The sequence below is a fragment of the Euprymna scolopes genome, chromosome 8, assembly GCF_053919585.1.
Source record: "Euprymna scolopes isolate OS-2025 chromosome 8, ASM5391958v1, whole genome shotgun sequence".
NCBI lineage: Eukaryota > Metazoa > Mollusca > Cephalopoda > Sepiida > Sepiolidae > Euprymna > Euprymna scolopes.
The window spans coordinates 66,728,541-66,741,408 of NC_136489.1; the positions used below are offsets into that span (position 1 = coordinate 66,728,541).

At 34.6% G+C, this 12,868-nt stretch overlaps 1 protein-coding gene across 1 annotated transcript in view; it reads left to right on the forward strand.

Annotated features, from left to right (window-relative positions):
- The window catches only part of LOC145283595 (uncharacterized), a 3,312,299-nt gene that overhangs the window by 2,298,981 nt on the left and 1,000,450 nt on the right, over positions 1–12,868 (forward strand). The gene's annotated exons all lie outside the window — the stretch shown is intronic.

The window sequence follows — 12,868 nt, forward strand, 5'->3', positions numbered from 1 at the left end:
TTAAAATATATGGCTCTCGTTTGGAGGAGGCTCCATAATTTGAGAGGCTTCTAGGCTTGACCTTTACTCCAGATCTGAAATGTAACGCATACATCAAATCCATTGCCAAGGTCGCTGGAAAAATGATTGGATCCTTTTACCCCTCCAGTAGATATCTCACTCATTATTCAATTCTCTACTTATATAAAAGCCAGGCACATAAAATGATGGAGTACTGTTGCCACATCTGGGCAAGAGCTGCTAGAAGTAGCTAATCCTGCGTTGACTCAGTTCAAAATAGACTTCATAGCTTAGAGGGAGACGCTTTTTTCTCTTCCTTGCCACCTCTTTCCCACAGAAGAGACGTTGTCAGCCTTTCTCTGTATTATCGTTATTTTCATGGTAGGGGCTCGTCTGAGCTCATATATATCGTCCCTCCTCACCAAAGCTTCTTAATTAGAACTGCATGTCTGTGGAACTCTCTTCCGTTTGCCTGCTTTCCAGCTGACTACAAGTCCAACGTAAACAAATTTTTGATGAACTGTCCCCCAAAGTTTCCACTACTTACGATTACTACGTTATAATTCCATTGACTATTGTACACCCAGTTTTCCTTATTCTCGAGTGGCCTCTGGGCCTTGATAAGTGGTGACTGATGACTTCTATGTCAAAAAAAATCATGAATTACTTCAAAATTATGAATATATTTAAAAGCATTGAAAACGTGTAATCTAAGAAGAATATGAGAATATACTTATGCATGAAAAGAATGACATATTTCCTAAGCCATTTACATTGAATACATTAAATAAAAATTAAATCAAGATCGCACTTAACAAAACATGTTATAGTTTTATAACAATGCGGTAGAATTAAATAATTTTATATAAAATATTGAATTTTTAAATTCTATTAAAATAATTATAATAATCATTTGTTATACAGAGAAGGAAACGAAAGTTAAAGATAAAAAATCTCCCGGGCAACCCCGGATATGTACAATATGTAAAATAATGAATGCTTGGAACAAGTTACCAAATTGGATGAACATAGCAATAAATTAGAATATTTTTAAGAATGAATTGAATATATTTAGAAATAATGGTAAGAAATAGTAAAAAAGAAGGAACTGAAGAACTAGCGAATGTAATACTTGCGAGAATTCGATCGGTAGATTTGTGCATTATTAATGCAAATGTCTAGCCAACATTTTAAGGTTTAATTGAGAATATATTTTTAAAAACATATCCGAAATATGGCATGAAAATAGAGATATAAAAAACGAAAATATTTTTTTCTCGTAGTATTTTTTTATTTTTTTACATTTTCACCCCAAACAAGGCACATCGCCACTTCGGTGTAGGGGGCTACTATCAGGGGCAACAGTTACTGGGTTACTATGTAGGGAGTTGGGCAGCAAGATGTCGGCTCACGCTACACTTGAACTTCTGCATGTAAGTAAAGTTGGGAAAGCAGGGACGCGGAAGAGAATTCCAAAGTCTAGCGGTTCTGGGGAAGAAACTACTGGAGTAGAAATCTTTACATCTAGGGATCTCTACTGTGTGGGGATGGGATTTAGCTGCCTGTCGGGTTTGTCGATGGTGTTTATATCTTGGGGGCACAAGTTCTTGCAGTTCGACGGAGCATTCACCATTAATGTATTTGTAGAACAGGCAGAGGGACGCAACATTTCGTCGATAGGCCGAGTGGTCCATATGTCACTAGGATATGGCCGAGTGGTCCTAGACGTTGTATCAAAGTTTACATTTACCCAAAGGTGCTGAGTTCAATCCTGAACGAAGGCAGTGAAAAAGTAACATTGAAAACAGAAAATCAGCAACTATGTCCCAAAGCCTAGCTGGAGTCCGAACATGGTACCCCCGTAATAATAATAAAGGGTTTGGTTCGAGACTCCTAACAAACGGTGCACCTGACGAAGGTCGGAGGGCAAAACGGCCGAAACGTTGTGACAATAACAACCAAGATGAGGAAGTCAGTCCGACAATCTCAATCGATGTTAACGTACTTGGTTTCAATTCCATTGTTCGATTTCCAGACGGGGTCCCGCCAATGATTCATACGGAATTTGTTGTTTGAGATGCACAAATAAAATTCCAAATTTTTAATATAGTTATACTTGATATCAAATAATATAGATATTAATTTAATATTAAAATCTGATTACATTATCATTAATCTTGAAAATAAGCTTTTATTGAGAGAAAATGCCTTTATGGTAAATATGTGTCTATCGTTTCTGAATATTTACAAGGTTTACGAATACAAATCAACAGTAAATATAGAAGTGCCGGCGTGAAATAGAGACTACCGTTTTAAATAATAAGTGTTTCTAATCACAGCAGTATTACATGGAAAACAGTTAGCTTTCAAAAGCCATGACCAGACAGAGGGGGAAATAGAAATACTACGAGGAAATGACGGAATGAAAAAGGCAGGGGATGTGATTGAGTTATTGGATTTCTTCATTGTCTGCCAACTTTGCGAAATTTGATTTGTCGGAACCGAAAACGCGTTTAGTATGCACATATATATATATATATATATATATATATATATATATATATATATATATACGTGTGAGTGTGTGAATTTCTTTGTCAGTTAAATAAGAAAAGAACTTCAATGGGAAAAGGAGGTTATATATGCACTTAATGTCTAGGCATTTTGTAGCATAATGCTTTTCATAAGAAGAGGGAAAAGCTACTTACTACGTTACAAATATGTGCAAATACGACATTTGCTTAGGGTACATTAGGTAGGAAATGTAAGATAAACATTAAAATAGACAGTAAATTAATATACATACATATATATATATATACATATATACGTGAATATATATATGCATATATGCATGAATATATTCATATATATATATATACATATGCACTTATTTCCACTTATATGGTTTGTGTCAATACCAAACTGTATATTCAATAAATAATTCGTTATAGCTTGACAGTAAGAAACCAATCTGATTAGGAGTATATTGTTTGTATTGCGTCTGGGAAAATCATTTTAATTAAAATGATGATATTGTTTTTCTTAAACGGTATATTTACCTTAACAATGGTAATGCATTAGTAAAAAGAGACGACACTGGTTAAGGCTTTTACATTTTTATGCATTTAAAGAATTCTCTAACATCTTTGTGTAAATCTTACAACGATATTCTGATAATAATACTGCAAAATATTATTTTTCTGTACGTAAATTTCTAGTAAAGAAAAACAACTAATTATGATATTCCAAATAAGAAGTGGCTTCAATAAATTTGCACACTTTTTTCATATGAACACTTTTATTAGTAGGGCAAACGGGAAACACTAGGTCCATTCGAAGTAATCTTCTCTGGCTGCAACGCACTTGTTCTACCATTCCAACAAAACCTGATAGAACTCATGGAAGTCTTCTTGTGGTAGACCCTTTCATCGCCTCAATTGTCTTATAATGGAAGCCTTTGAAGTTTTCGTTTAGCTTAGAGAATAATCAAGTCATAGGGAGCAATGTCCAGGCTATGATGAGGATAAAGATCTATCGAGATGCCCATCTCAGTCAAATAATCTGTGACAAATGTGGAGTTGTAGACTGGTGTATTGTCGTGGTGGAAATGCCACTGACCCAATTTGCAAAATGCTGGTCTCTTTAGACGAAACTTCTTCCTGAAATCCCTTAAAACCTTAACAGAGTATTCTTTGTTGACTGTCCAGTGGGAATCCAGTGCACGTAGATAATACTCGTGCTGTCAAAAAGGAATCCTCATAATTTCTGGGTAGATTTGCTCCGTCTGATCTTCTTGGGTCTGGGAGAGCCAGCATGCTTTCACTGGGAACTGTCACGAAATCTCTGGGTTATAGAGATAGGTCCAGTTTTCCTCGCAGGTCACCAGAGCATCAAGTACTTGGGAATCTGAATTGATCAGTTCGATCATCTAATGTCATTACAATGTCTTTCTTTCTTATCTTCTCTAAGTACTTTTGGGGCGGACTTCGCACAAATCTTCCGTATCTTCAGTTTTTCGCGAACAATTTTGTGTACACAGACATCAAACTTTGAAATTATGTCTGTGTAGAGACACGACGGTCCTTCTCACATTCTTTATTTGGCCAATCAACTCTAGTGTCATAGACTCCATGCCTCTCATAAATTTCTTATGACACTCAGAAACGGATGCTCGATAAATGCAAGATGGTCCAAAAGCAGTCTGGAGCATTCTATATATTTAGTGGCATGTTTTCTGAGTTTAAAACAGAATGTTATTGCATATCGATTTTCCAAAGTGTCCTCACATCCAGATTGCATTTTTAAAATTCACCAACTGTGATAATCAAGCTTAAGTAGAGTGTATTCCAATTCCTGCTGTAGCTGTTCATTTGAACCTGAAATCATAAAAATTAGTCAGCCATAAGATGTATAGTAATAAGATATATAGCAATAACATACTGAATTTTCAAGAGACTACAACAATTTTTAATGCCTGCACAGATAGATTATTAAAAATTATTAAAGGTATCATGTATTTCTAACTTAAATATCGAATTTTACCAAATTTCTGGGCAAAATCGTCTAAAATATGGAAGACGCCTAATAGTGATAAATGCTAAAAAAATGTAATGCTTTAATGCTATAATTTTCTATACCGATCAGTGCCCATTTGAAAATCCCAATTCCCTCCTCCATCACTTTCTATTTAGAAGACATGGAATGTAGATAAATGCAATTCCGTTAGAGAATTCATGTGTAATTAATATATAAATGGAATAAAATCAATGAATTATTCATTCAATATCTTATCTGCATAAGTAAGAGTGTATAATGTGACAACATAATTTTATTAATTTACAGATTAAAAATGAAATTCAAGTAACCATTTCACACATTAGTTGACATCAGACAACTATTATATTAGATGAATTATTTATTTAAAAATTGTGATGTGTTCCGCGAACTCGCCAGATAAATAAATTTTAAAAGCAAGCATATTTAGCGGTTAGATTTGAAACGGAATAAAGAAAAACACTGGATATAAAACTAAGACGCATGTGCGTATTAGTTGTATAAGATTGAGAGAAGCGTTTAGTAAGACAAACATGGAGTATTACACTGCCTACTTTTTACTCTCTGTTTTTCTTTACGTTAGCGTGAATAAAGAGATGGTTGGCTATGAAGTGTTTGCAATTGTTGATTGTTTGGGTTATGGCGAAAAAGTTTGTTTAAGAAGAAACAAAAGCATCACAAAAGATGTTTATCGATTGCCGCGATTAAATCCACAACGAAAGAAAGAAAAACATGATTAATTAAGAAGATAGGGTGTCTTATCAGTTCAGAAGATATGAAAACATATAAGAGAATAGTCACTTTTCGTTGTTAAATACCGGCAATAATCTGACTCTGTGAAGAGAAACTTCCATTCTTAATTTCATTGAATTCTATTCGCGTGGTACTCTGCCTTGAATCGCTTGTTATTAATTAGATCTATGCGTACGTCTTTTATTTTGTCTATTACCGTATCTTGTGTATTTTACAGGGACCTTATGACAGAATTCATAGTTAATGCCTTAGAACCCAAACGAATTCTTGCAAAATATAATTTTAGTTTGTTTTCGGAATATCACATATTTCAGGATTCTAGTTCAGAATCTTACAGCTTAAGAACACACTAACGATAGTTAGTGAAAAGACAAAAGGCAGGATTTATCGAATCAACAAGTTGAACTGAAAAAAATTGTAAAATTTACTTCATCAAAAAATACAATTAAATGGTTGCAGATTTGTGAGGAAGAGACACAATTCAAATCATAAAAGTACCTGCATATTTGTGGAAAGGGAGCTTGAACGAATTGTTAGAGGACCTTCAGGTTCTAACACTATCTTTACTGAAATTAGTAAAGAAACAAATATTCGCATCCGTTGAAGTAAAAATAATGATCATACAACAGGAAACCAGATCAAACAGTATGGAACTAAACGCACAGATAAATCTAACTAAGCTTTAAAAGTGTGATTTTAACAATGCACGCAAGTCTCCTTTTGTAATACAAGGAAAGCAGTTGACAAGTACTTCCAAATTTTAAAAGACGCTCGTAAAGCTGACGTGTCCTGTAAACGCCTGGTCAATGGTGCATTAATAGATAGATGATAGAGCAGATTACAGCAAAGTCGAAAATACCATTCTAGACGAAAATACCATTCTAGAAATTCGTGTCAGAGATATACCGAAAATATGCCGGAGCTGCATAAAATTTGCGACTATGGAAAAAAAAAGAAACGCGTTTTAATAGGTGGCGTTTACTGACGAAAGTCGGGAACGAATACGAAACGAATCAAACTGAAGAATTCCAAAATAGCTTGAAAGAAGAAAGGAGGACTAATGTTTGCACATGACTATGCCTTACCTACAAAACGTCAAGAGCAAATAAAATTACTAAAGTGTAACAAAAAAAACAGGCATAACCGAGACAGATAACCGAGAGCACACCTAATGTGAATGCAAAAAAACCATCGGCAAATAAACTACTATAAAACTCAACAAATTCGAAGTTATTGTTAGGACGAGGTGAAGTATAAAGCTGAAAATTATTGGGGTCGGCGAAATCAAAGCAAGCGAATCACTCAGTATGATATCAAGGAATAACATATAGATCGGATCTAATGAGCTACCAGGTCGACAAGAAAGTTCTTGCGGTTTTTAATTTTTAAATTCAGATGAACATATCTCGACTCTAACAACAATTTATTAATCGAAATAAACATCACTAGAATCAACACACTTTTCCCAACGCAAAACAAGTGTATTTATGCCAGTAACGTAAAAATCTTGCCTTGTAGTGGCGTCGAAGTCGTTGGAAGCGTTTTTGATATCGCTTAGATTTTTTAAGCGTTTCTCGCACAGAAAGATGTCAGTATGTTTGTAAAAGTGGTAGTCGCACAGAAAGATGTCAGTATGCTTGTAGAAGTGATAGTCGGAAAGTGGGAGGCTTGGAGAGTACGACGGGGTTTCGTAATCCAATTCGTTCAACCTCAGAAATCTTTAGCAACGTGTGGTCGGGCTTTTCTGTTGACTAATGCTATGTGTTGTTGCCGACGTTTCTAATGTATTTCATCCATTTGCTGACAGTACTTTTACGCCGTAATGGTTTCGCCTCCATTTAAAAACTAATGGATGAAACCGGCTGCAGACCACCAAACGGTCAGCATGACCTTCTTTTGGTGCAACGCTAGACTCGGGAAGTGTCGCTGAGCTTCGTTGGCATCGAACTATTAAGCTGAGCGTCGTTGGTTGTCGTAAAGCAACCACTTTTCGTCACAACCCGGCAGAGAAATGGTCCGTTTTTGTTGCTTAAAAGAAGCGAAAGGTGACAATTCATAACAGCGTTTTGTTTTGGTTGTCGTTTAATTCATGAATCACTCAATTATCAAATCTAATTTAGAATCAATTTCTCGAACAGTTAGCGTTGACTGGCCTCAACTTGATCATTATGAACATCCGATGACCGACCACTATGTTCATCAGCTTTAAGACTCTCGTCGCCTGCCAAAAATTTCTTACACCACAATTTGCTGTACGTTTTGTAGTGGTTGCTTCGTTGAGATCGCGAACTGTTCGGCAGCTTTTCGGCTTAGCTTGAAAATAAATAAGAAAATCGTAAGAAATTGTTTTTCCCGTCTTGTATTCAACGTCCTGAAAAAAAAGATAGAATTGTTTTTAAAACGATTGTAATTTAAACGATTGGATGGAACGAAAAATGCCCTTTAAAATAGTATATAAAATAAAGGCATTATAAAAGAATTAATTTGAAAATACATTATTTGAAATCTAAATGTAAAATTACACAATAACCTTCTTTTCCACTTAATATATTCAAAAAGCAGTTATAGAAGTTAATAGACGGTAAAATAAGCTTGAGTTTTCTCCCCCTCTATCCATGCTCAAGGCTATGAGAAGAGCTCATTTGTTAGAACTGTACCTCTGTAGAACGTTATACCGCGTGGCTGTTTCCCGGCTGACTATAACATAGTCTCGCCAAATCTTATGTGAATAAGTTCTTATGCAATCGACCATTTGAGTAATGTAGCAAAATTTCACTTTGTCTTATCTTGTTGCTTCACTATCTAATTAACAATTAACTTTTACCTTTGAATAAATCCAGGCCTTGATATGTGTATTTCAATGCCAATTCTTTCAAAAATCATTTGGAGAGACTCCTAAAATAAAGACAAACCTTCATGAATATATAAGCATTTTGATTTTTCCTTTACGTTTTCTGTTATAGTGAAATATTATAAGCATAATTATCATATATATATATATATATATATATATATATATATATATATATATATATATATAGTTATGAAAATATATATGGGAATTAAGTTACACAGAATATTCCGCCTTTCATTCTCGTGAGAATTCGCCAAGCTTATGCGAGAATGAAACGCGGAATATTCTGTGTAGCCTAATTCTCATATATTTTTTCTTCAGTACTTACTACCTAGCTCTAATGTATTGAGCATAGTTGAATTAAATACTGTATATTTACGCATGAAATCATATTTTCGTATATTTTTATGTGATTAAATGATGTAGTCATATATATATATATATATATATATATATATATATATATATTCTTTAATGTTGTATGTATTTAGGCAGCATATTTTTATTTAGAAACATTATTAAATATTACAGAGTACTTCTAATTATTATACCGATTTTTATATTTTTGATTTTTCGTAGTGTGATTTTTTGTTAAAATACAAAATTGTAATATATGTCCAATATGTATTGCGAACGTTTTCGCCCAGTTCTGAAGGAATCTTCAGATGGCGGTCAAATATCCTGAGAAAGACTGCCAAGGCAGAAATTATTGCCAGCAACAATGATTAGTATTTTTGCTTGGTTTGTGGTCACTGGTAAACCAAATATGTGGTCAGTAGTGGGTAGCATACAAGGATAGGAGTTAACGGACTTATGACAGGTATTTTAGAACGCTTTACCTTTTTTGACATGCGACCTGATTTTTTCCATATTCTTGATATATATATATATATATATATATATATATATATATATATATATAATTACAAACATAAAAACGTATTTTTATAATAGAAATTATAAGTTCTGATACAAAAATACATTTTATGTTCGAAACTTTAATTATATGATAGAAAGCTCAATATACGAGAAACGACAATTTAACAAATTATGCGATTTAGTGATACATTTTTTACTAATTTTTTACAAATGCATGTTCTTTGAAGATGAATGCAGACATTTGAATATGCAAAGATTTAGGGCATTCTTTATTTTAATTAATTGTTTAAAATGTTGATGGATCAATAAATATTGTTTATTTATTCATATGTTTTCATCATTATCTTTTTACTTTTTACAAATATTACTACGTGTATACTTGTCAAATTGTGATCCGTTGGCCACAACTTCTAACGCAACCGGGTACCCTTTAACTCTATTCGGAATTCATAAACTGCAGTATATTTGTTAGGATATTTTTCTTGTATAAGGAAAAATTATTACTGACTTTACTCCTATATTATTATAAGACCTTTACCCCTGATCTAAAATCGAACACGTACATCAAATTTGTTACCAGGGACGCTGGGAAAATGGTGGGATCCTTCTACCGCTCCAGAAGATATCTCACTACTGATGCAATTCTCTATCTGTATAAAAGCCAAGTACGTCCAAGGATGGAGTACTGCTGTCACATCTGGGCAGGAGCTGCTAAAAACAGCCTATCCTGCCCACAGGAGAGACGTTACGAGCCTGTCTTTGTTTTATCGTTATTACCATGGCAGGTGCTCCTCTGAACTCCAATTTCTGGTCCCCCTCTCGCCAATCTTTCACGATAAACACCCGCCTAGCTGAAACCACTGTCAAAATTTTCCCCACTCCTTATTTGTGCCCAAATCAAAACGTAGATTCCATGAACAAAACTTCTTTCTTAGAACTGCACGCCAGTGGAACTCTCTGCCGCTTGCCTGTTTCCCACCTGACTACAACTTGGACGTCTTAAAGTCCAACATAAACAAACTCCTGACAAACCGCCCCCTTAAGTAAGATATTCTATCAAAACCCCCAATACTAATGATTACTACAATACTATCTCATTGATTACTGTACACGCAATAACCCTTATCCCTGAGTGGCCTTCGGGCCTTAATAAGTGGTGACCCCCATGTAAAAAAAAAGTTATATAGAAGAAAAACGATCACTGTTGTATTAAAGTATATTTAGAAAGAATCTTTCTAAAAAGTAGTTGCTTGGCACCTATCGCCGAAGGCTTGGAAAAGTTGAAGATATTAAATTTATGTTGAACAGAGAAGTGAAATACTCTGACGGGATTTGAACCAACGAGATAAACTTAACACAGCCTTCATACGTCAGAATGCAACTGTTATTTGCTTGTATGTAACAGCTAAAAGCGAGAACACTGAATCCTTAAGATCAACACTTTCACTATCATTATAAAATAACGTATCATGAACAACATGAACTTTTTCCAAGTATTAAATAAATGAAATACAATGTAAGTAAATAAAGGAAATAAAATCAAAATGTTACTTCATATCCTGACAAATGTTGAGAGCCATCAAACTGGACAATGCGTACGTAGAGTTGCAATGTGATTAAAGCTTTCAGAACTTAGATATTGCAATATTTCCGAATGTAAAAAAAAATGGTCGCTGGTTTCAACGAGTTTATCCGCTTCTTTTATGGCGTATTAGTCGCTATGATGTTGTGGAAAGTGTGCAGAGTTTGTGTGGACAATGAGATAAGCACGGGTGAATTTGATTGTGAAAATGGAGATAAAACCTATTCGAAAATAAACGAATATATTATTAATGCTTGCGGGCTAGTGAGTGTAAACGCGAAATGTGTGAGCTAATAGCGATAGATAGAGTAATGGGAAATATGATAAGAATTATTGAAAACTTGAAAGGAGGGATTCGGATAAAAAAGAGGAAAGTATAAAAAATGACTGTCCGACAGAAAGCACTACGGAGTAGCAAGAATAAGTAACATAAAATATTTTAAAAAAAAACGAAGGAAAGAGATACTGAAAAATATAGAACAAGGACAAAAAGAAAAATAGAAAGGCCAAAAGAAAAAAAAAGTATATCATGACAATGGTAACAAATAAGGAACATACTGACATAATAAAATAATGGACTGAGAAAAAAGAAAAATACATTGAAAGAAAAATATGAAGAAAGTGAGAACGAAAATAGAGAAAGACAACGCGACAGAAAGAAAACGGAGAAAAACAAAACCAAAAAGATTAACTCGATAAGGACAAACACAGAAGTAAAGAAAGAAAAAATAGTTATATGTTTCCGTTTTCTCTACGCTATTTTTAGTTTTCTCAAATCCTTTTAACTTTTGTTGCAGTTTTACGGCATATAAAACCTTTCACTGTTTAATGATGCTGAAACAACACATATAAATAATTCCCTGTATACAATTAATCGACAGTAAAAAATTGATGTTTACCCGGTATATAATGCTTTTAGTATACAATCATTGGGTAATTGTCCACCTTTTACACGGCAAGAAAACTAAAGAGAATACAGTATAAAAATCAATTATGAATACTAATCAGATGAAAAGAAATGTGACTGTAATACAATTTAATAGTTCCAGCTCGATCAGATCGCTGAGGGAAGAAACACTTTTAATACAATCAAGTTTTTTGGGTTGCGAGAACCTCAACGATCGAAAGGTTTATATGTTCCTAAAATCATTGATAACGAATCCGTACTTCAAACACAGGCTGGATCAGAATGTATAGCTCTAAAATACCAGTCAGGCTCAGCATGTCACAGTCCACTGAAGTGTGCCCCGATCACGACATCGGAGTCAAATTCTTCAAATATTGGCTCATCCTTGCGCTAGGTAGCTCTATGATAGAATACTTCGTGGATATCCGTAGCAAGTAATAAGAGTACGAAATGGACTAATCTCACGTTATCTGCGCCAAAATCTAAATGCAAATTCGCTGAACAAAGTGTTTTTTGCTAGAACTGCTAGCCTGTGAAACATTACTCTGCTAGCTGGCTTCCCAGCTGTCTACAACATGGCCGGCTTAATTTTATTTTGTTTTTACAAAGGTGTCACCATTTATCAAAGCCTGGAGGCCATTCGAGGATAAAGGTAAACGTGTGTACACTAGTCAATGGAAAATTTTGTAGTAATCGTTAGTGGTTGAAATTTGATAACTTGGATTACCTAAGGGAAACGGCTCATAAAAAACTTGTTTACGTTAGACTTGAAGACGACCATATTTTAGTCAATTGGAAAGGAAAAAAAAAGGAATAGAGTTTCACAAGCGTACAGTTCTCAGAAAAAAAACTTTGTTCATGAAATCTGCGTTTAGGTTTAGGCACAGATAAAGAGTGGGGGGATTATTGATGGTGGTTTCAGCTAGACGAGCATTTTTTCGTGAAAGTCAGGCCAAGAGGGACCATAGATTGGATTTCAGACAAAGACTTGCCATGAAAATAACGATAAAGCAGAGACAAGCCTGCAATACCCCTTCTGCGAGAAAGAGGTTGTAGGAGAACGAAAAGGGCATCCTCCATTAAGCTACGAAATCTATTTTGAACTCTGTCAAGGCAAAATAAGCAGCTCCTGTCCATATGTGGCAACAGTACCCAATCCTAGGGCGAACGACTCTTATACATGTAGAGAATAGCATCAGCAGTGAAGTATCTACTGGAGCGGTAGAACGATCACACAAATTTTCCAGCAGACTTAGCAACGGATTTGATGTACGATCACTTCAGATAAGGTGTAAATGTCAGGCCCAGAATCTTGTCAAAGCATGGGGCCTGCCCA